The sequence below is a fragment of the Onychomys torridus genome, chromosome 1, assembly GCF_903995425.1.
Source record: "Onychomys torridus chromosome 1, mOncTor1.1, whole genome shotgun sequence".
NCBI classification, from domain to species: Eukaryota; Metazoa; Chordata; class Mammalia; order Rodentia; family Cricetidae; genus Onychomys; species Onychomys torridus.
Genome location: NC_050443.1, coordinates 65,188,680 through 65,214,638, shown reverse-complemented (window position 1 = coordinate 65,214,638; position 25,959 = coordinate 65,188,680). Strand labels below are relative to the sequence as shown.

At 38.0% G+C, this 25,959-nt stretch overlaps 1 pseudogene; it reads left to right on the top strand.

Annotated features, from left to right (window-relative positions):
• The first annotated feature begins 3,628 nt into the window (after positions 1–3,628).
• The window catches only part of LOC118572438, a 43,343-nt pseudogene continuing 21,012 nt past the window's right edge, over positions 3,629–25,959 (top strand).

Sequence of the window (25,959 nt, the reverse complement as noted above, 5' to 3'; positions counted from 1 at the left end):
TCATGGAAGTAAGAGGTCACTTTGACTGCTCCTTTACTTCTTTGGTCATTCAGCATTTACCCCAGTATCTGACTCTGGGTTTTTATTATTAAGAGAAAATAGAATTCATGCTAAACCCATCTATCTTGTGGTGGCATGGGTGACAGAGAGTTGTCCTCTTCTCCCCCCTCCATCAATGTCTGGGTCAAGTAAGAAAGCTGAGCCTATGGTCATAGGAATGGAAGAACCAACCTTGTTAGTGCTGGTGGGTGGGTGAGCCAGCCCCAAAGTTGTGAGCATGGAGAGAAATCTCCCCATTTCTCATCTACCTTGTAGTGACATGGGTGGAGGAATGAGGCATTTCCCCCTCTCAGTGCCTATGGTAGGTGAGAGAGCTGACCCTGTGGTCATAACAGTAGGAGAGCTCTCCTTAACCTTTACCAGCTGCAACACTTAGGAGAGCAGACCTGAACCTTGCATGGGAAGTACTATAGAGCCAACCCTGTTAGTGTTGTAGGTGTGGGTAGCCAGCCCTGAAATTGTGAGCATGGGAGAGCTCTCCCCACTTGTCATCTATGTTGTGGTGGCATGGGCAGAGAAATGATGTCCATGCCTACCCATCAATGCCTGAGACAGATGGGAGAGCAGGACCTGTGCTCAAAAGATGAGAGAACTATCCCTTGTACACACAAGATGCAACACTCAGGAAAGCAGGCCCTACACCTTATCAGGAAAGCACAACCCTTTTAATGCAGATATGGGAGAGTGATCCCCAAAATTGTGAGCATGAGAGATCTGTTCCCCCAACTCCCATCTCTCTTGTGATGGCATGGGTGGAGGGTAGTTACTCTCCTCCTCCTCCTCCCCACTCCACCCATTAGTATCTGGGGAAGGTGGGATAGTTGGCTCTGTGGTTGTAAGTGGGAAAGTCAACCTTAGTGCAAACGTGAGTGAGACAGGCCAGAAATTGTAAACACGGGAGGCCTGTCCCCATTCCATATCTGATAGAACTACCATCCAGTGGCCCAGACCCAAACCCAAGGTTACACCTTAGCTTGCCCTATTATCCACCCCATCTATGATCTGTTGGAACACATGAAGGAAACAGACTTGCAGACCCAAAGATACAGGATCTCCACAACACAAGACAGCAACAGTGTAGCCAGAAGTTGCTCAGGTCCCAACAGGCCTCCCCAGTTGGGACAAAACACTCACCCACAGCCTCACAGCCCCCATATAAAATAATCACACAGAAGCTTATAACAGTAATGAACTGGATGGCCTATGACTAAAACTTCTTGCTAGCTAGCTCTTATATCTTAAATTAACCCATTTCTATTAATATGTAATTTGCCACATGGTCTTGGCTTACTGGTCTGTTTGTATGTTGTCTCTTCAGTAGCTACTGGCATCTCCCCCTGTCTTCTTCCTCTCTCTGTTTGGATTTACTGCCTGTCTCTAAGCTGCCTTGCAATGGGTCAAACAACTTTATGTATCAAACAATCAGTGCAACATATATTCACACCATACAGAAAGACATCACCCATCACAACAGAACAACCAGAAGAAGGCCTAATGAGGGCCCAACATCAATAGGGTAGTAGAACCGAGAGGCCTCGAACCAAGCCAATGACTCTTTGCAATGAACACTTGCTAGTAAAAATATTTGAACAATGGGATTCACAGAATCACTGTGTCATACTGCAGCTTTCATGAGATTTTTAAGATTTTATGGTTTTTTCCTTTTTTTTTTCTCTTAAACTTTGTTTTATTTAGGTGTCTTACAAGGGGGAAGGACAGATGCAAAGGGATGGGAAATGAATGGAATCAATGATGTTAAAGACATATAGAATAAATAAATAAATATATAAATAAAAAAGAAAAAAATGAGAGAAAAAAGACAGATATCCTGAGTATTCAGCTTGTTTCTTTAACTTGCCTTTTAAAAACAATGGGACATCATACCTTACATGCCTTGGAATTCCCATGTAATCAGTTTTACATTCTAAGCTTATAAACTACTTTAATTTTAAGCAATGTACACTTCCAGGCCCCTAACCCAAAGGAAATTCAATTTAAGGTTAGAAATTCAGGAACCAGAAACTAGGTCAAAAGTAACCTTGTAAAATTAATATCTAGAAGGGTTAAAGACACATATGAGTATTGAATTATATCATTGTTTTGTTTGGTCCTGAGATAACTGGGATCAGTCAAAAATCAATGATTTAATATCTTGTAAAAACACTACAATTTCTGTAAAGAATCTTGTATTCCTTCCCCGATGTGATGCATTCTGAGCTGGTCAAAGATAACAGAGCAAAGCCTATTGTTAGAGATATAGAAACACAGGCACTGAGAGATAGACAAACAGACTGATTTACAAACCGCATTCATTCAAGCACAGATTCAGATTCACACAACAAACAGACAGAAATGATAGAAGACTCAGGCGAAGAAGAAGAGAAGTCTAATCTGGGTTGATTGTGGGGTAACATATAGCAAAGGAAAGTGTTCTTAATTTCCTTTCTTTAGTGCTACATATTCACAGTATTGTGAAACTCTGATTTTATCATTAATGTATTAAAACATTTGCAGAAATAAGACTCAGGGTTGTGGAGTACATCATCTATAAGCAAACACAATTGATTTGCATTAGTGGAAGTTTCTCAAATGCCCCTTATTATTGTAAGAAATAAGTTTATTTAAAACCCATCAATGCACTGCCTTCTTGGCTACATATATTCTGTAATGCTACAAAGACACAAAATTTCCTGTAAGGAAATTGGAATTAGCAGAGGTTATCCATAAATTATAGTTAACTCTCAGCTGGCATACTATTCAAATGGAAGCATTAAAATGGAAGAAATCAATGCTATAGAAGTAGAAAAAGCTGATCACAAAATACACACATATAGGAACTGAGGTCTTGGTCATATGATAGAACTCTAATATGCAGTTTTCTTTCAAGCCTTGATATTAAGGTAGTGATGAAAAGTTCTGGATTCAGAGTGATGACTGAACTTCTAACACAGGCTGATTCATGGGATTGTGTGCACTTGTAGGTACTCAAATGTGTGTGAATCATACAGTGCATGTTGCTTCAATATAGGACAGGAAATATGTTCTCATACAATTTCTAATCATGAACATTATTGTTCATAGTGCCTATTTGTCTGTAATAAGCTCTATCTAGGTATAACTATTTCTTATACTTCCATCTCAAAACTCATTTGAAATATCTAATATAATCCAAGTCAACAATTCAAATGGTAATTATAGAATTGGTTTGATGAACTAGACTTTTAATCATATTTGTCCAAGAGGAATCATGTTTGGGGCCTTCATATCCACTGAAACAGATGGAACCATAAGGGATATGGAGGGAAAGATAATCATAAACAAAATTATTACCCCTTATTTGTCATCTGGACTAAGGAACTCAGATGCAGGGCCTCAGGACACAGAGTGCTTAAGAATCCTCCAGAGGTGAACAGTGAGCTGAAAAACATGACTGAGAGAAGTACATGCATTCTTTACTAGTAACTACAGTAATAAAAAGAGACACCTAGATGTGTTCATGCATAATTGACACATGGGTTTCTGTCTGACTCTTCATGCTGCACTTTACTCAGGCTCTTATCTTGGAGACATGACAAAGATGCTCTCTTTGATCTTTGTCTTTTTGGTACTGAAGCTTTCCCTCATTTTCTGCAGTTTGACTGACCCCAAGTGCTTCTGGAGAATAAAAGACAAGAAAAGTCAGCAAGGAGATGAAGAGCTTGACTGTTTATTTTCTATTTACACAAAGCATGGATATGTAAAGAATGATCATTTCACTGGGGATCTAGACAAGAAGTAAGTACATCTTACATTCATTAATTTTAGTAGATCAAGGGTATATTCTAGGGGTACTGAGAAATAGAACATGACTCTGCGTGTTCTCAATCTATTTTGCCCTCCCTTCTCTAGGATATAGTTCAAATTTATTTTATGTTTTACTGATGGTTATCTCCCTATTTCTAATGTTTTATGGAATGATTTGTAGCTAGTTTTTTATTACTCTTCAATTAACATTTTCAAGCAGAAGCTAAATAAGGACCCACACTCTCTACCATGCTCCTAGGAAAATTCCCTTAATATGACAATTCCCGACTCATCAAGTCATGTGATGTCTCTCAGAAACATAGTACCAAACACAGCTTTGAATTTACTTCACAGAGACTACAGTATGATTTTGTTTTCTGGCCTACTAGGGTTTCATCCATCAGCATGGACAACCAATTCCTGCAGGTGTATTGTAATGTATCTGCCCTGACTTTAAGTTGCATCTGTTGAAAAGATACACAGTTTTTGTTTAAAAACTCTATCATAATTTCATAATTGTTGGGTTCTATGACTACTGCAGTTGAAATCAGGGATGAGAATGCTAATACCGTTTACTATAAGAATTTTGTGCTTCCCTTTACATTCTGTTTCATATGAAGAAATATATTTTTGTAGTATTAACAATGTCAAGTCATTTTTCAAAGTTCTTATAAAGCATCTGCTTATTCTCGTACATAATTTGTGCATTTGTTAGAAGAGGTGATGCCCCTGCAAGCAATTATTTCCCTTTTCATTTGGTAGAATAAAAGGTGTTCCTGTTGTACCTGCTAACATTTGAGAGTGGAGTACTAAAATTACTAATTTGGTCTAGTTTTCCCTGATGGAAGGTCATTTCCTGACTACAAATGGTCATGTCTCTTTCTGCTTCATACATTTTATATGTTATATTCATTTCACATTTTCATGTCTTTTATTTTATTGAAAATAGATTATTCTCTCCTATAATACATACCAATCACAGTTTTCTCTCTCTCAACTCATCCCAGAACCTCTCCTCCAACTCACACTCCGCCTTTGTTTCTTCTTCAGAAAAGATAAGACCTCTAAGAGAGATGAGCCAAACAAGACAAAACAAGATACATTAAGACAAGGCAAAATCCCTCATACTGAAGTGCACAAAACAACCCATTAGAAGAAAAAGAGCAGTCAAAAGAGTCAGAGATACACCAGCTCCCACTGTTAGGATCTTATAAATACACCAAGCTAATAGATGTAACATATACACAGAGGACCTAGTGCAGATCCATGCAGGCACAATGCTTGTTGCTTCAGTTTTTCTGAGCCAGTGTGAAACCTGGTTAGATGATTCAGAAGGCCTTGTTCTCTTGGCATCCTCTATCTCCTCTGTTTCCTAGAATTTTTCTGTTTTCTCTTCTGTAGAATTATTTGAGCTCAAAGAAGAGGAATTTGTGGGAGATTAGACTCTCTCTCTCTCTCTCTCTCTCTCTCTCTCTCTCTCTCTCTCTCTCTCTCTCTCAGCATAATATCTGGAGATATATATACCCACTCCCATTTGCTGATGGAGGAAGCTTCTCTGATGGCCACTTGACAAAGCACCACTCTATGAGTATAATATAATATCATTAGGAGATTTTTTCCCCAGGAGTGTTTGATCCTACTTTAGGTATCTAGGTTATCCAGTCTCTAGTTCCTGGCCATCCAGGCAATGTAGAACATGGACTCCATGTCATGACTGGGCCTCAAGTTAAACCAAACATTGGTTGGTCCTCCCACAAATTCTGTGCTATCATAGTACAAGCACATCTTCATGGCAGGAAAGATGATAGGTAGAAGAAGGGTTTGTGGCTGCATTCTCTTTCTGTAACATTAAGGGTAGATTCCTGCACCAAAGAGACTAGAACATAGGACTAAAGGCTCCATGCATGTACCAGCTCAACCTCTCCATGTTCTATGAGCTGTGGGCACATTGTCCTTGGCAATGGGAATTCGCAGTTTTCAGAGGGCAACCTTCTAACTAGTAATTATCCTGGATTGTTTGTGCATCCATACAGGACCTCCTCAACCAACAATTCCAGAAAATGCAACCCAATTCCACAACTGGAAGCCTAGCCTGGTTACAAAACATGGCCATTTAAGACTCTATATTCTCCCTTACAGGGCATCCTCACTAGGATCAGTCTTAAATATTCAAAGAAGTTTCCACTTGCACTATTTCAAAAACAAATGAAAATGCTTTGTCAATTCCACCTGTCACTCCTGGAATACTCTCCCTCCATCCCTTCACCATGACCTTATCCTTCCCATACCCATCAACCACAACACCCCACTCAAGCCACAAGATTTATCCTATTTCTCCTTCCCAAGGAAGATCATAGGTTCTCTCTAGACCTGTCCTCTTTAAATAGCCTCTCTGTATCTGGGCATTATAGCTTGATTATCATTTAATCAACTAATACCCACTTACAAGTGAATCCATGTCATATTTGTCTTTCTGTATCTGGGTTCCCTCACTCAGGATAATTTTTTCTAGTTTCATCGAATGCCTGCAGATTTCATGATGTAACTTTTAACAGCTCAGTAATACTCCATTGTATAAATGTTTCTTTATCCTAACATATTTTCCTTATCCATTCTTAGATTAATGAATATCTACATTGTTTCTAGTTTATAGATATTGTGAATAAGCCACAGTGAACATAATTGAGCAAGTGTCCATGTGAAAGGATGGAGTGTCCTTTCAAATATGCCCAAGAGTAGTGAAAATGGGTTTTAAGGTAGACTGGTTCCAAGTTTTCTGAGGAAAAAAACCACCATATTTATTTTCACAGTTGTTTGAGAAAGTTTGCACTACCATCACCAATGGAAAAGTGTTTCCTTACTCCCCATCCTTTGAGGCATGAGCTGTTACCTGTGTATTTGTGCTTGGTTACACTGAAAGATGTAAGATGGAAACTCAAGGAAGTTTTGATTTTCTTTGTCTTGATGGTTAAGGATGTTGAATATTTCATAAAGAGTTACTCAGCCATTTGAAATTCCTCTAAGAAGAATTCTATGTTTAGATCTGATCCACATTTTTAATGATAATATTTGTGTTTTTATTATCAAGTTCCATGAGTTCTTTATTTATTTTGAATATTAGACCTCTATCAAAAGTGTAGGCTGCCTCTTTGCCCAATTAATAATGTTGCTTGCCTTTTTAAGCTTTTCAGTTTCATGAGGTCCCATTTGTTAATTGTTGAAATTATGGCCTATGCTATTGGAGTTCTGTTTATAAGGTTATCTCCTGTGCCTATGCACTCAAGGACGTTCCCTAGATTCTCTTCTATTAGGTTCAATGTGTCTGGTTTTCTGTTGATGTCTCTGATCCACTTGGACTTATGTTTTGTGCAGGGTGATAAATATGGATGTGTTCACATGCGGCTACATGTGGACATTCAGTTTGACCAGCACCATTTTGCTGAAGATGCTGTCTTTTTTCAGTATGTGTTTCTGGCTTTTCTATAAAAAAAATCAGGCATCCATGTGTGTCTGAACATATGCCTGGTCTTCAGTTACATTCTATCAGTCAGCATGTTTGTTTTTATGCCAATACCATGTGGTTTTAATCACTATAGCTCTGTAGTACAGCTAGATATCTAGGATGGTCATACTTCTACCAGTTCTTTTATTGTTCAGGATTGTTTTAGCTTTCCTGGTATTTTTGTTTCTCCATATGAAGTTCAGGATTTCCTTTCAAAGTCTTAAAAGAATTGCATTGAAATTTTGATGGATACTGTATTGACTCTCTGTAGATTGATTTGGGGATGATGGGCATTTTTGCTATGTTAATCCTATCAATCCATGAGCATGGGAGATCTTCCCATCTTCTGATATCTTCTGCAATATCTTTCTTGAAATACATGAAGTTTTTTTACTTGCTTCATTAGAGCTACTCTAAGATATTTTATATAATTTGAGGCCTCTGTAAAGGATGTTGTTTCCTTGTTTTCTTTCTTACCCCATTACTTATTTGCATATAGGAAAGCTATTGAGTTTTTTAAATTAATCTTTTATCAACCTGCTTTCCTGAAAGTGTTTATTAGTTTCAGGAGTTCCCTGGTAGAATTTTGAGGGTCTTTTGTGTATATTATCTTATTATCTGCATATAAGGATGTTTTAACTTCTTACTTTCGAATTTGTATCCCATTGATCTATGTCAGTTGTTTCATTGCTGTAGCTAAAACTTGAAGAAATATGTTGATGGATATGGAGAGAGTGGACAAACTTGTCATGTTTTAGTGGAAATGCTTTAAGATTCTCTCTATTTAATTTTATGTTGACTACAGGCTTACTCTAAATTCCCTTTATTATGTTTATACTTCCTATGTCAGTGTGTCCCCTGTATCCCTAATCTCTCCAGTTTTTTATCATGAAAGGGTGCTGTATTTTGAAAACTACTAGTTTTGGCATCTAATAAGATTGTCATGTATTATTTCTTTTCCTTTCAGTTAAGTTATATTGTGGATTATATACTTATTTTCCTAATTTTGAACCAATCTGTGCCTCTGGGAAGAAGCCTGCTTGATGATGGTAGATGGGCTTTATGATTTGTTCTCAGATTCAGTTTGCAAGCATTTTTGAATATTATTGCATTACATTTATAAGGAGAATTGGTCTATAATTCTCTTTCTTTGTTGAGTCCTTAGGTGGTTTGGGAATCAGAGTAACTACAACCTTATGAACGGATTTGGGAATGATCGCTCTATTTCTATTTCTATTTTGTGGAATAAGTTGAGGAGTTTAATCATTAACTTTTCTTTAAATACCTAGTAGAATTCTGCTTTAAACTATATAACCCAGTATGTTGGGTTTTTTTATTGTTTTGTTTTATTTTTAGTGAGGTTTTTTGATTTCTTTTGTTTTGTTTTGTTTCAGAAGAATTTAATGACTGCTTGTTTTTCATGCAGCATTATAGGTCATTTAAAGTTTTTATTTTTTGATCTTGATTTAACTGTGGTTAGAAAATTATCATTTCTTTTAGATTTTATAATATTTTGGATTACATGTGTTTACAGTATGCCATTATGATTTTCTGGACTTCTTCACTGTGTCTTCTTCTAGCCCCCTTTTTGTTTCTGATTTTGTTAATTTGAATATTTCCCCTGCCTTTTAGTTAGTTTGGATAAGAGTTTGTCTCTCTGGTAGATTTTCTCAAAGAATCAACTCTGTTAAATTGAATCTTTGTATTGCTCTCTTGGTTTCTATTTTATTCATTTCAGCCCTCTTTTTATCTTGCCATCTTCTCCCCTTGGGTGTGATTTCTTATGCTTTCCTAGAGTTCAGGTGTGTTGTTAAGTTGCTAGTATGAGATCTCTCTAATTTTCTTATTTAGGCACTTAAGCTATGAGTGCTTAAGTGCTTATTAAGCCTCCTACTTACAATTTTATTGTATACCATATGTTGTGTATGTTGTATATTCATTTTTATTAAATTTTCAAAAGTCTTTTATTTCATTCTTTATTTTTTGTCTCTACTGTTTTTCCCTTTGGTATACAATTGTTCAGATCCATGAGATTTTAAGCTTTTTGTTGTTTCTGTTGTTGTTGATATCAGCTCTAATCCATGGTGGCCTGAAGGGATACAGGGAGTTATGTCAATTTTCTTGTATCTATTTAGACTTTTATTATGTTTGAATATGTGATCAGTTTTGGAGAAAGTTCCCTGAAGTGCTGAGAAGAAGATATATTCTTTTGTGTTTGAGTAAAATGATCTGTTAAGTATCTATTAGGTCTATTTGGTTTATGACTACAGTTAGTTTCAGCATTTTTCTGTTTAGATTTTGTCTGGATGACTTTTCCATTGATGAGAGTGGGGTATTAAGGTCTCTCACTATTGTTTTGTAAGGATCAATATGTGATTTGCACTGTAGTAGTGTTTCTTTTACAAATGTGGGTATCTTTGTGTTTAGAGCATAGATGTTAACAATGAAAGTGTCATTTTGGTGGCTTTTTCCTTTGATGAATATGTAGTGTCTTCTCCATCACTTTTGATTAATTTTCCTTTGAAGTCTATTTTGGTAGATATAAAAATTACAATATCTGATTGCTTCTCAGGTTCATTCATTGAGAATATCTTTTTCCAAAATTTTACCCCATGGAAATATATATCCTTGATGTTGAGGTATGTTTCCTTGATGTTGAGGTATGTTTCTTGTATGCAGCTGAACAGCTGAAGGATAAATCCTCTTTTCACACCCATTCTGTTAATCTGTGTGTGTGTGTGTGTGTGTGTGTGTGTGTGTGTGTTTTATCACGAATTGAGACCATTGTCATTGAGAGATATCAATAATTAATGATTGTTAATTCTAGTAATTTCAGTGGTGGGGGGGGGATTGTGGTGGTGGTAGTTGTTGTTGTTTGTGTGTGTGTGTGTGTGTGTGTGTGTGTGTGTGTGTGTGTGTGTTTCCTTTCTTTTGGTTTTGCTGGTGTGAGATTACTTATTTCTTGTGTTTTTGTGTGGAGATAGGCACCTTGGTATGGGCTTTTCCTTCTATGACCTTCTGTATTTCTGTATTTGAAGACAGATAGATACTGTTTAAATTTGACTCTATCACGGAACATTTTCTTTTCTCCATCAATGGAGATTGAATATTTTTCTGCCTATTATAATTTGGACTGGGATCAGTTTTTGCAGCCTGTGACACCAATTGTCAGTTCTGCACCCAGGGTTATTCAGAGAATGCTTTGCAAAAGCAGTACCTAGGAAAATTTCTTATCTGTAAGAAATTCAAACATGAACTATTTGGGTCATGCTCTTTTATTCTACTTTCTGCCAAGTTCAACTTTCCATAGCTTAGATACATATACTACAGCAAACTTTAGCATTAAAAAAAGGTTATAAGGCTACTTCTCAGGGTCACAAAGCATTTCTTTGTAAATAGGATAAGAGATACTCAACATAAACTTGTCAGCTTTGATTAGTGGTCAGCTGCAGCTGTAGTAATAAAAGTTTTGCTTGTAACATTATCTCTTAAAGGGAAAGTTTACAGGAGTTACAAAAGAAAAAAAAACTGAACTATTGAGAATTCTAAGGAAGAAGGAAAGAAATCGTGTACTATTCTACACTTCTTAAGGGTAACTAATACTCTAGGATAACAGTTTATGATCATCAAAATGCAAAAAGGACCAATTTCTGCTGGCCCAGGGCCCAGTCAACACTGGGCACAGTTTCTAATTAGCCAATGTGCAAGTACAAACTGCCTGTGAGTAACCATGGCAACCTGTGTAGAGAAAGAGGGAAGCCAACTGTGCTGATTCATCTCAGCACTTTCTGCAAAGGCTGGCTGGCATGGAAAAACATCGCAAATCCAAAAGTATATTTTCTGTCCTATATGTAGCCTCATAACACAAGGAGGGCACCTTGTAGCTTTTTTGTTCAAGGAGAGAGGGTAGGTCATCTCCCTAAAGCTCTGGCAGACTATGAAGCTTCTCTCACAGTAACTAAGCTTAAAGCTGATTCCCTATAGACTAGTTTAAATTAACTCATTAATTTTCTGCTATCCACATAAAATCCATGACTTAAATATAAACAATTATTAAACTAAGCCTAAAATCTTGTACCATAAACTGAGGTTAAAAGTATATTTAAATGTTAATTGCTTAGGGAATTCTGCCTGATGCCTGTCTGTGCATTATCAACTGGTCCAGGCAGGGGAAGTTCAGGGCAATTTAAATCACTTATGTGCCCCAAAAGACTTTGATTCAACAAAACCAACATTCTGTAATCTCATCCTTGAATATGATCTGTGAAAGTCCAACTTGCAATCTCTCCACAGAGACACTTCATCTGACCAATTTGTCCTGTCAGAAAGCTAATGATAGATAATGACAGGCTTCTGAGTTTCTCACTATATTGTGGAACAAAAGCTGAACTATGAGGGCTTGTAATCAACAGAATTATACAGTGTGGGGAGAAGTCATCCTTCTATCAATGCATGGGCAAATTTGTGACCAGAAAGTGAAGAACACACTGCCAAGGTTAGGAGACAAGTACCGTGGCAGATTTAGAGGGATACTATGGTATCACACAAGAAAATTACAGACAGAAGCAGTCAACTATTCATAGGTAATACTTCTCATAAACTTTGCTCATGAGTTTCCCTGGTGATTTTGTGTACCCCAAAATATTGTGCACCCAAAGTTCCCTCCAACAGATAGTTGTTGTTTTCTGGTTGGTCAACATTATGAATATTAGCTTTCACCTGCTGCATATCATTGCAGACTATATTAGTCAGTGGTCCCTTACAGTCTGTACCATATATATATATATATATATATATATATATATATATATATATATATATATATATATGTATGTATACAAACCCTTCTAGATTTTAGGGTCTCCACTGACCCTAAAGTCACGTGTAATTTTAATGTGTCTGCATTTATATATTACTTGACCTTTTTCCTTTGCAGCTTTTAATATGCTTTTTTGTTCTGTATTTTTAGTATTTTTATTGCTATGTGGCAACATCAAATCTTTTGTAATGATCCTTAAACCAAATCATGTATTATTTGATTACTCCCATGAGCTTTGTGCCACTATTACACTAGCACATCTTTCAGGCAGGTCGCCATTATAGATCTAAGGGTTTGTACTTCGGTTAGTGTTTACCTTTCGCTTATGGTAGCATATAAATTATCTTCAAGTAGTCAGTCAATATGAAGTCTTTCAGTAAGCAATAGTTTGACTTCATCTTCAATGAGCTGGATTGATATCATCTTCAGCCATAGGGCCTTATTATCAGTTTATAAAGAGACTTTGCAACACCCTGGGTTGTTTGGGGGTTCCCATGGTGTCCCTTTGGTTAACTATTTCCTAGGATTCAACCCAATCCTGGAAACAAATTAAGCCTCATTGGGTGATAAAAAGATGTCTGACTGTGTTGGTCTCCTCATTATTTGGCAATTTCCCTTAGATTGTCTTCATATATGTATGTATTTTCAGAAGCTTATGCTGTTTTAGATTTCCATACAATGAGAATGGTTGAGAAAGTGTCTTCATAGTAGAATGTAAAGTCATCAGGGTATATGTCTAAGAGTGGTGTGCTGGATAGTTTTATGTCAACTTGATACATTCTAAAGCCATCTGAGAGCAAAGATCCACAATTATGGTGACATTGCCATAGGACTGGTCTAAAGTCACACCTGTGGGGCATTTACTTAATTAGTGATTGAAGGGAAAAGCCCAAGGCATTGTGGATAGAACCATCCCTGGGCTGGTAGTTGCAGGAAACATAAGAAAACAGGCTAAGTATGCCATAAGAAGCAAGCAAGACAGTATATAGCCTGTCTATCAGTTTCTGCCTATTTAGTTCCTTCTCTGATTCTCTTCTATCATGAACAGGGATAATGGAGTGTAAGGCAAACAGCCCCTTTCCTCCCCAACTGCCTTTTGTCATGGTTTTTCACTATAGCCATAAAATCCATGATTTATTTTGAAGGAGATTTCTTGGGCCAGTAGAAGATATGTCTCACTGTCAGGAAAAGCCTTAGGTTATTAAACATCTTAAATGCCATATTCTGTAAGTCTTTAAATACCACCTGTATATCTAAACTACATATCTGTATGAACTTGAGAGCATACCTTACATGACTACAGGCTTGATTACTAAGCTACATTTCTTAATTATCTTAAGAAGTTTGTAATAATAACTTTCAATGACTAGAAAATTACATTATATGTGTAAATCAACTGTATAGGTATAGTATGTTAAATAATAGTAGAAACATATATACAGTATAATAAAAATAACATTAAATTTATATCAATATACAAAAACATCATGAATGGTAGAAATATATAGAGATTATGTTCTAACAAAAATAACCAAAAAAATTTATGCTTTTTAGTTTAAAGGAGATTCAATAATCCAACCTTGTATTCTATTCTTTCCATATCCGCTCTCTTTCTTTTCAAAAAGACATCCTTGATTATAACCTCCTTTGTTTAACTTTTTTCCTAACCATTACCAACAACAACTTGAAACCAATCTCCCCCCCAAAATGATGACAAACATCCATATCCCACTGAATGATCAAACACCACCCATCCTACCTCGTGGGAATGTGAGCATCATGTTCTCTAGATTATTTCTTGTTGTCTGGGGTGATGGAATCTTTGGTGGACTCTGAGAAAATTAGGATAATCAAGTCCTGGGAGAGCTAGCCATAACATTTGTTGTCCAGGATCTGTGCAATGGGAAAGCACAAGGCTTATCTGCAAACCTGGCTAGAATAGTCTGTGAGGCTGCACCATTTCAGCCCAGAGCCTTGAATGGATGCAGAACTCTTAGGAAACAGCAACAGAGTCACTCTGAGGAGCTGAATCACCTGGGCCATCTATTTTCATTGGTGTCTGGTCTCCTTGCTATGAAAACACACAAACTGAAAGATGACCTACATATCTGCATCAACACAAGTATGAAAGGTGAAGTGTGTACAAGTAAGTTAAAAATGATTTTGTTTTATGATTGAGCAGGTAAAATACATGTCACCTTTCTTGATGTTTTTCTAGATTTATTTCTTTATAGCTTTAGCAAGGATTTTCAGAGGGTCTTTCCTGATCAAACCAAAATCACATTGGCCTCCACAGCAGCATGGCCCTGTAGTAAGAACATTCCTCTGGTCCCACCAGGCCCCAGCACTCTTGAGTTTTACACTTATAGAATAATCACTCAGAGTCTTACATTAATTATAACTGCTTGGCCATTAGCTTGGGCTTATTATTCCCTAACTCTTCTTTTTTTCTTTTTCTTTTTTTTTTTTTTTTTTTTTGGTGTTTCAAGACAGGGTTTCTCTGTGTAGCTTTGTGTCTTTCCTGGAAATCACATGGTAGACCAGGCTGGCCTTGAACTCACAGAGATCCACCTGGCTATTCCTCCTGAGTTCTGAGATTAAAGGTGTGTGCCACCACCGCCACCAATACCACCACCACCACCACCACCCAGCTACATTTTATTTACTCATTAACTCTTACACTTAAATTAACCCATAATTATTATCTATGTTTAGCCACATTGCTTGGTACCTTGCCTCAGTTCTGCCTAGTCATCTTCCTCTGTATCTGACTGGTGATTTCTGACTCAGCACTTCCTATTCCTAGAATTCTCCTCATCTTCTTGCCCCACCTATACTTCCTGCCTGGCTACTGACCAATCAGCATTTTATTTATCAACCAATCAGAGCAACACAAATTCACAGCATACAGAACCACAAACCACAGGACTTTCCCTTTTCTGTTTAATCAAAAAGGAAGGTTTTAATAACATACATATAACAACACAATTATCAAGCACGAATTATAGTTATAATATCTAGTATATTTGTATTTGGCAAAATTAAAGAAACTATTCTATCAATCCTATATTTGTGAGTCTAAAGTTTCATATGTAATTTATCTTTTATCATCACCAAGAAAAACTATAACTATCTAGTCTTCAGCTACAACAAAGACCACAGAAGTATTCAATATTACCTAAGTAAACAGAAAATGCACTGTAAGCACCTTCCAAAATTCTGGAAATGATGTAGACAGCTGCCTCCCTGGACAGTCATCCAATGTAGCAGGAATCTTAAAGAGTCTTATTAATAAAATCAAACCTGAGTCCAGTTATTGGGGTGAATGCTGGAAGATCAGAGAAACAGAACAAGCCACAGCTACCTCACCTCCCAAGTTCCTCAGCTGGTCTTGTTTCCTCAGACTGCAAGCTTCTGAGTCTTCATGCAAATGGGTCTCAGCTGAACTGCTGCTCAAAAGCCTAAAAGCTTAACCAGCCAAATGCTTCTAGTTTCTGGTCTTCACACCTTATGTATCTTACTACTTTCTGCCATCACTCCCTGAGATTAAAGGCTGGATTTCTGGGATTAAAGGTGTGTGTCACCATGCCTAGCTGTTTCTCATTCGGCCTTGAACTCAGAGATCTAGAGGTATTTCTGTCTCTGGAATGCTAGAATTAAAGGTGTGTGCTACCACTGCCTATCTCATGTTTAATATTGTGGCCTTCCTGTTCTCTGACCCCAGATAAGTTTATTAACCTGCACAATATTTTGGGGAACACAATACCACCACAATCAAAAGTTCCTCTGCCATGTTGGGGCATCCATCTTCAGCCTACAGATCTAAAGTCTTTCTATTGCTTCTCTTCATGCCCTGTAGACTGTTTGGCAGTCTCCTCTGAAAAGCAGAACCTTCAGGATCACCCCTCCTTGTAAATTTCAGTGGTCACATTCCTATGGGCCCTACAAGTCCAGTTGATACAACATTTTGTCAAGCAGTCCAGGCAATAAGAGTTTCTTGGTCAAATGGCTATTTTACCAAAAAGAAGATAAACTACATATGGAGTGTCTTTGATGCCCATCCTCTTCTCTGAAATAAATAGGTGCTGCCAGGAGCAGATGTGTTTCATTGTCCAGGAAAGTCTAAGATTTTAAATGTCATATTCTGTAGGTCATTGAAGTGTTTGAAGATTACCTACCTAAATGAAATATATTTATGTATACCTGTAAAACTTAACTAACATGACTATGAGTTTGATTATCATAGATGAATAAATATAAATCTATATTTCTCAGCTATGCATTATAATTTTAAATGAGTTGCATAAACAAAATACTTTTAACAAGACTACTTTTATACATAGGGTATAACAAAATAAACTTTAAATTTCTATAAATAAACTAAAAACTATAGCAATGTAAAACATTTTTAAACAAATTGATGCTATTTAAAAGTAGGTTCCTATCATATCTATAATATCCCCTTTTCTTCTTTAGAAAGAGATTGCATTTATAATCAATCCCCTTTAAATAAAAATAAATATTTATAACGAATATTTGGGAAATTTGGGCATAACTTCTCATACTACTTTCTGCAGGCAGTCTAATGGGGATCTTGAGAAATTAAGAATTATGGTCAAGTCCTGACTGGAGTAGTCTGTGAGGTTGCATTGTCTGAGCTAGTTGCCTTGAAGCTGATCTGCAGGTTGGATCATCTGGGCCAGGGTTTGCCTTTATAGGTCACTTGGCCTTTTTCCTTTGCTGCTCTTAATATTCTTTCTTTATTCTGTATATTTAGTTGTTTGATTATTATGTGGTGAGGGGACTTTTTTGGGGGGTCTAGTCTGTTTGTTCTTCTATAGTCTTCATGTATCTTCATACGCATTTCCTTCTTTAAGTTGGGAAAATTTTCTTCTATGATCTTGTTGAATATATTTTCTGTGCCTTTGAGTTGGTATTCTCCTTCCTCGATCCCTATTATTTATAGGTTTGGTGTTTTCATGGTGTCCCAAATTTCTTGGACATTTTGGGTCATGACTTTGTTGGTTTTAGTGTTTACTTTAACTGATGAATCTATTTCTTCTAATGTATCTTCAACAGCAGAGATCCTCTCTTCCATCTCTTGCAATCTGTTGGTTATACTTGCATCTGAAGTTCCTGTTCATTTACTCAGATTTTTTATTTCCAGCATTCCCTCTGCTTGTGTCTTTTTCATTTTTTCTATTTCCCTTTCTAGGTCTTGGGCTGTTCCCCTCATCTGTTTCATTGCTTATTCATGATTTCCGTTCAGGGATTTGTTGTTTTCTTCTGCTTTATTTGTCCTTTCCTCTAGTTTTTTATAGCGTTCTTCCCATTTTTGTTTGTCTGTTCATCCACTTCAGTTTTGATTTTTTTCTATATAAGCCTCAAGCCTCTTCTTGTTGTTATTCATAAGGTTGTTTTCTCTGCTTCTTCCATTTGGTGATGTTCAGGTCTGGCTGTTGGAGGAGGGCTAGGTTCCGGTGATGCTGTATTGCTCTTTATTTTGTTGTATGTATGGGCCTTGATGTCTGCCCATCTTGTTGTGGATTCGTTCTTGGTCTTATCAGAGCTGACAGATTCAGGAAGCCTCTCTGTGGTCCAGATGGAAGCTCTGGGCCAGATGGAAGCTGGTTGCTGGTCTCTGAGTCTCAGGCAATGGCTGGGGTTTCAGGCAGATGAGTGTGGGGGCAGGGTGTGGAGATTGCAGGGTCTGCTGGGGGTCTTGGAGAAGGTGAACCTTCCCAGTTGTGGGGCATCCTGCCCGATGGCCAGAACCTGGGGCCAAGTTGGGCAGGTATTTCTGGAATGTCTGGTTCCCAGGGATGGTACCTAGAGCCAGACCTCTCTGGGTATGATCCCAGGCACTCACCTCTGGTCCAGATGGGATCTCAGGGGTAGGATGGGAGCTGAGGGCTTGTCTCTAAGTCTCAGGAAGTGGTGTGGACTCAGGCAGCTGTGTGTGGGGGCAGAGCGTGGAGATTGCAGGGTCTGCTGGGGGTCTTGGAGTAGGGGAACCTTCCCAGTTGTGGGGCATCCTGCCCGATGGCCAGAACCTGGGGCCAAGTTGGGCAGGTATTTCTGGAATGTCTGGTGCCCAGGGATGGTACCTAGAGCTAGACCTCTCTGGGTATGATCCCAAGCACTCACCTCTTGTCCAGATGGGAGCTCAGGGGTAGGATGGGAGCTGAGGGCTTGTCTCTAAGTCTCAGGAAGTGGTGTGGTCTCCAGCAGATGGGTGTGGGGGCAGAGCGTGGAGATTGCATGGTATTCTGGAGGTCTTGGAGAAGGGGAACCTTCTCAGTGGGGGTGGGGACTTCTGCCCTATGGCCAGAACCTGAGGCCAAGTTGGGCAGGTCTTCTTGGAATGGCTGTTGCCCAGGGATGGGACCTAGGGCCAGGCCTCCCTGGGTATGACCCCAGGCACTCACCTCTGGTCCAGATGGGAGTGCTGGGGTTTCAGGTGGATGGGTGTGAGGGCAGGGAATGCAGTTTTCAGTGTCTGCTGGGGGTCTTGGAAACAGGAACCTTCCTGGTGGGGCCACCAGCTGGCCAGAAACTGGGGCCAAGTTGTGAAGGTCTTCACTGGAATGCCTGGTGCCCAGGAATGGGACCTAGGGGCAGGCCTTTCTGGGTTGACCATCTATGTCCATTTTTACACACACTATAAATCATTTAAAGCCTCATTTCATCTGAATCTGCCTTATTGTGAATCTATTGCTTTAAACTGCCGTGGCTAGTTCTGAAATAGAAGCCTTGGCTGCCTCCACTCACTTCAGCTTCCCAAAATGGCAGTGGTACATTTACCATCAGTTCTGGGAGCCATGTGCACTAGCAACTCTTGGAAGCAGTGAGTTTATGCCTCCATCAAAGCAGCATGTAACCCAGAAACCATTTTTTTATTTAGAAAAAGCAAAATATGCCATGCAGTCCCCTGCACAGCTTGGAGAAACTTCGTTGTAACTAGGCAGGAATCTGCCATGCTGTAGCTCTAGGCCACACAGCCATAGGACACATCACTGTACCTTGGCCTACCATGAGCAACAAGAAATAGAAAGGTGCTCCTAGCTACATTTATAATCTCTTCTTAAGCTCTCTCAGGTTTTACATCAAAAGTCTTGCCACCATGTCTGAGAAGCACCTGTAGTCTGAAAGTGTTTCTGGTACCACCAGGCCCCCAATTCCTGTGATGCACTCTTATAGAATAATCACTAAGAAGCTTATATTAATTATAATTGCTTGGCCATTACCGCAGGCTTATTACTCACTAGCTCTTAAACTTAAATTATCCCATTATTTTTATATGTTTAGCTACATGGCTTGGTACCTTTTCTCAGTTCTGCTTTGTTATCTTGCTTCCTCTTGTGTCTGGCTGATGACTCCTGAATCAACCCTTCCTCTTCCCAGAATTCTCCTTATCTGGTGGCCCTGCTGATACTCCCTGCCTGACTACTGGCCAATCACTGTTTTATTTAGCAACCAATCAGAACAACACATATACACAGCATACAGAACAACATCCCACAGAATGGTTCTTAAACACCAACATGGCTGCAGGTGGTGGTCCTGACCACTGAAGTCAACATGGCTGTTGATGGCAAGTGGAACCGTGAACAGCAACACAGACCCTGGCTACATTAGGGTCATGGACCCAAATGTGGCTCCAAGCTGAAGCCCTGTCCTAGACATCACCATAACACTGGGTAGTTATTATATTTCCATCATATATGTAAGCCTCTAGCTGCAGCATTGCCCTTGGAAACCAATATGATCCCAGGTAGCTGATCAAACCCTGGACAACCACATGGCCCTTGTTTGCAACAGGAGCAATGGACATCATCTCAGACCTTGGCTGCTATAGGACCAGGAATACAGACATGGCTCTTGGCAGTAGGCTTGTTCTGACATTACCATGTTCCACAGTGGCAAGCTGACCCCCATCAGCATACTCCTCAGTGTCTTCATTACTTCCTTTCTGTCTCTTTCCACAGCACATGAACCATTCAGCCTCCTTCTCTCCCATTTCTCCACCACATATTTGCTGATCATAATGGTACATACCTGCCTAGTGCCACTAGGTAAAGAGAAGACCAATGATAACTTCCTATGAACTGGGGCCTTGAGGGCCCCAACTGGCAAGCCCCCACCTAACCAGAACTGCATGGAGTTCATGGATTCCTTCCTGCAAAACAGGGCCTTGAGTGCCCCAACTGGCCTGTGGCTGGCTAACCCCCACTTGAGCATAATGCATCTGAGTCCATATATGTCTTCCCACCAGGAAGGCCTTGAGGGCCCTGGCTGGCAAGCCCCTACCTAAGCAGAACTCAGGTTTAGTCTTTTTAGTGTCCCACCCATATTTTGGGGATGGTATGTTTCATGAATTTTTTATATCTAACATTTTCTTTGACTTATTTTACATTTCTTCAATCATATCTGTAATACCTCATGTTCTCTTTTTCTTCTCTGGTGAATGAAAAGGTGATGTGCCTATTTGAAGTTTCTGTTTGCTTACCTACTTTTTCCATTTCCAAGATTCCCACAGTTTGTTTTTTCATAATTGCATACATTTCCATTTTCAGATCTTGAACTGTTTATTCATTTCCTTGAACTGTTTGTTTTTTCTTGTCTTGGTTTGGAGGACTTATTCATTTTCTGTTTAAGTACTTCTTTCATCTTCATAAAGTTGTTTTTAAGGTCATTTTCTTGTGCTTCAGCTGTGTTAGAATATTCCGAGCTTGCTGTAGTAGAATAGCTGGAATCTGGCAGAGATATATTACTTTGGATGTTGTTGGTTGTATTCTTACACTGGTATCTAGTCATCTGGCTTTGGGGTGATCATAGGCCTAAGTGCCCATTTCTGATTCCATCTTGGTTGAATAGGTGTTTTATTTCCTTGGTTTCTGTTTCTTTCCTAGTCTTCTTGCCAGTGTGACTGGCCAGCAGGGTATCTCTGCCTGAGTTGGGGGTTGAAACAAGGCAATAAGGAAGGGTGCTGGTTGGGAAATGGTAGATATAACCAAGACTTTGAAAATTATCCACAGGCAGGCACCTAACCTGGAGTTTTGGTGCCTGGCATGGCCTATTGTCAAACAGGGGACATAATCCTGAATTGGGAGCTGGGACATGGTGAGGCAGAGGGAAGAAGGATAGGGGTTAGGGTATTTGGGTACTGAGAAAGTGTGGGTGATCCATAGAAAGATGGCCTACCTGGACTTCCAGAGGCCAGCATGGCTTCTAGTCAAGAAGGTGCCTCTGTTGGAGTTGTAGACCAGGATATGGTGACATGGAGGAGAGGAGCAATTGACACTAGAGTGGGCAGGCACTGAGAGATTGGAGGCAGTCCAAGCATGGGTGACCTACCTAGAGTTCTTGCAGGTAGAAAGGCCTCTACTCCAGGAGGTTGTCTCAATCCTGTACCACATTTTTAATTAGGTTATTTGTGTTCAGATGTCCAGTTGTCTTTTGTTTGTTGGTTTGTTTTCTTTATATTGTTTAGATGTTAGTGGTCTTGGATGTTTAGTTGCCACCCCACCTCAAAAAAAAAAAACCCTTTTCCCATATTGTTGCTTTCACTCTGTCTGAATAATGGCATTCTTTCCATATAAAAACTTTCAGTTTCACGAGATTCACCTAATTTATTGTTGTTTTGGGTTTCTGGATTTCCAGTGTTGTGTTCAAAACCACTTTTGCTATACCAATGAGTTCAAGACTGTTCCTCTGTTTACTATTTCATCATACTTATTTCATCTTTTCTAAAGTTGAGGTCTTATATCTACTTAGAGTTAAATTTTGTAAAGGGAGGTAGGTATAGATAAATTTGTGTTCCTTTTCTTTCAGCTGTCTAGTATGGCCGGCACCATTTTATGAAGTTATTTTCTATATTTTCCAGTATATATATCTGGCTTCTTTATCAAAAATGAGCAACCCATAGGTCTATGGGCTTATGTGTGGGTCTTCAATTACATTCTATTGACCAAAATGTCTGTTTTGTGCCAATATCATGCTGTTTCTGTTACAACAGCTATGTAGTACAATATAAGATCAGGAATGGTGCTATCCCTAGCTTTTATTACATTGTTTATGGTTGTTTAAGCTATCCTGGTCTTTTCTTTCATTCCATATAAAATTGAAAATTCATTCAAGAAGTAAAACAACTAATTTATAAACAATGCCCTATATCATTTGACATATTAAACATTTACAGAACAATAATAACAGTGGGTTATTGAAAAACTCACTTTTAACAACATATACACATGTCCAGGTCAGAAGGGCAAGGACCAAGAAAAAATGCAATAACTTCAGACCATTCTGGAAAAAATGAAGTTGTAGGAGATGAAGGAAAAAGACATGGCAGAAAAAAATTATTCAGGCATGAAAGGCAGAAAAGTAGAGGGAACATACAGTTCAGCAATTCAATACCAGATTCACAGACACAAGTCATATCTAGTTATTTGAATGTTTACTATAGTCACAAAGCATGGCAAAAAATATAGAAAATGAAGTGAAATAAAAAACACTTATACCCAAAATACTGAAATGATATGTTATGGTTAAATAAGATTATCAAATTGTATTAAATTATATCAAATAGGTATAACCAGTTAAATTATGTTAAATAAAAGACAAAAGCTCAAGTGAATATATTAGAGAATTATGACATATCAAAACAAATCTGAACCTACAAGGACCCTGTGGCAGTTCTGTGATACGTACATAAGTGTACAGAATGATATGAATCAGTACAACCTAAGGGTCCATGTGACTCATTCCTCTCAAGAAAAAAAAATGTAGTTATTACCAGCCTTACATCATTCAATAGTTCATAGCCTCAAATAGAAAATGAAAAGTAGAAAACTGTGTGCAAGCATGGTGGAAAAGATTTGATTACATATTCTTCATATCCATAACAATGTCAGGACATTTGCCAGTACTGCCTCTATATATAAAAAAAGTATAGCTATCTAGAAGGTAGATAATAAAAATTTATTTACTATATATGTTAAGTATTAGAATTACAGTATAAATGTATGAGCAGATCCATGGTTGGCCAAGACATCTTTTATGTTCCATGGAATGCATACAGACATTCACATTGTTCATAGAAAACAGTGTGTGATTATAGGAATCTTCAAAACGACAGAATTCCAATGATAGACATACACAGCCACCACCTCAAAAAAAGTAAAAAATAAAAAAATCATTTGAGAATCCTCATATTCTTCCCCATGTCTCATATCCTAACATGCCACAATAATAGGATGTATGTGTCCTCCTAGCTATGGGTCAAGAAAAAATAATCCAGTGCTGAACCTATACTGAGTGTGATTAGATTATCATGTTTGAAACCTAATCTCTCATGAATAGTTTCCTCTGTTTTCAGGTTGACACCAAAGAACATCCACTTGGTATTCTCTCTTTATTTTGCCATGGAAGAAATCAATAGGAACCCTCATATTTTACCAAATATTTTGCTGCTTGTTAACATTGACTGCGATCCAATTACTAGTCATATAAAAACTGGTTTGTCCTCAAGAAGCAGCAAACATTTTCCAAACTACTACTGTACAAAACAGAGAAGATACTTAATTGTACTTACAGGACCATTGTGGTGAAAATCTGCCATTCTTATGCCAGTTCTGTACACCTCCAGAACTCCAGGGGTAAGACTGGGTGAATTACTTTTAATCAATTACTTTTTTCACTTCAAGATAACTTTCTGGGTACCAAGCACAATTAAAAGTCAAAGACTGGGTGTGTGTCTAATCTGATCCAAAAAATCATAAACACTCAAAACTTTTCTGTGGGAAAACATGACTTTATCACAAATGGGCATGAGAGAACTGTGAAATGTTTTACCTGAAAACTTCATTTATCTGTACTTGTTTAAATAATAGCAAAAAATTAGATATAATTGTAATAATTAGATGAAGATTCATACTTTCTAATTCTCCCCACATTTGCTTAGCACACTTAGATCTTAGACTGAGTGTTATACATTCCATCATCTTCATATTGCTGCTTATGCTCTATGTCTTTCAGCTTTACTATGGTCATTTTCAATCTCTCCTGAATGCCCATGAAGAATGTCCTCATCTCTACCAGATATCTCCCAAGGACACATCTCTAGCACTAGCCATGGTTTCCCTAGTGGTTCACCTGAAATGGAACTGGGTGGGAATGATCATTTCAGATGATGACCATGGAATTCAATTTCTTTCTGAATGGAGAGGAGAGATGCAAAGAAACATTGTCTGTTTAGCATTTGTGACTATAATCTCAACAGATTCAATGTTATACTTTAAGATGTTACATCAGTATTATAACCAGATTATAATGTCATCAGCAAAGGTTGTGATTATTAATGGAGGGAGACAAAGAATCTCATCTAAAGTGGAATTTTATCCTATGGCAATCTTTAGACATTCGGAGAATCTGGGTCAGTGTGTCACAATTTGATATGATCACAGTAAGAGGAGATTTCTTGCTTAACTCCCCGCATGGGACTTTCATTTTTTCACATCAGCATTCTGAGGTATCTGGTTTTAAACAATTTCTGCAGACAGTGCACCCTTCAAACTACAGTAATGAAATTTCTCTTGCAAAACTGTGGTGGACTTATTTTAAGTGTTCTTTACCATCATCTAATTGTAACAAACTGAAGTATTGTTCATCAGAAACCCTACTGAAATGGTTATTTAGGACACCATCTGGAATGTCCATGAGTGATACAACTTACAACTTATATAATGCTGTGTTTGCTGTGGCCCATTCACTCCATAAGGTGCTTCTGCAACAAGTAGACACATGGTCCAATAGTGTTTGGAAGGACCTTGACCCCTGGAAGGTAGTGTGTCTTACACTGAATAGCATGTATGTTATACAGATGATGTTCTTAAAGGGAACCATAATATCTAAAACCATGTTAATAAGGAATCTTTTTCCTAAATGTATATGTGCCTGTACCCTAGCACTGCATATGAGGTAGATCATGTTAGTGTCATAAATGATGATGCAGCCAACACTGACACCCAAGTCAGCATTTTACAATCTAAGTCATGAAATTTTGTTCAGATATTTCCACCATACACATGTTTTTAATATTTGAACTAAGATATTTTCTCACAAAATTATTAAATGGTAAGAAGAAAAAGACTTATCCTTCTGTGCTCAAAAAGTTGCTGATCAATATAATGAAGAGACACAAAATAATATCAAGTAGTTTTGCCACTTTTTGACCAATTAAGGATCTCAATTCCCTAGGTTATGATCCAAAAACTCTGTTAGTAGGAAGAAGTAAATAATGTGTCACTACTCTTCAAGCATATATTTCAGATGTGCATGGGTTAAGGCATGAACTCCAGCAAGAAAATTGTATTTTTAAAGCATATTGAATATTTACACCTACATTTCTTCTTTTTTTTTATTACTGAGCACTTATAATAAAGTTACATTTTAGGAAAGGCTAATGAAAATTAGGATCATCACAAACATTGTATTTTCTGTCCTAATGTGTAGGCCCAGTTGAAACTAAAATGACAAATGTGTTTTAGATATTCTCTTTTCTGAAGAGCATACAATTTGTAAATCCTGCTGGAGACCTTGTGAACATGAACCAGGAAGTAAAAGTGGATGGAGAGTATGACATTTTCTATATCATGGATTTTCCACCAAATTTTGGACTTAAGGTGAAAATAGGAAAGTTTTCCGGATGTTCTCTAAATTATCAACATTTGTATATGTCTGATGAAATGATATAATGGGCTACAAGTCTTAAACAGGTAATTCTTTCTTAATA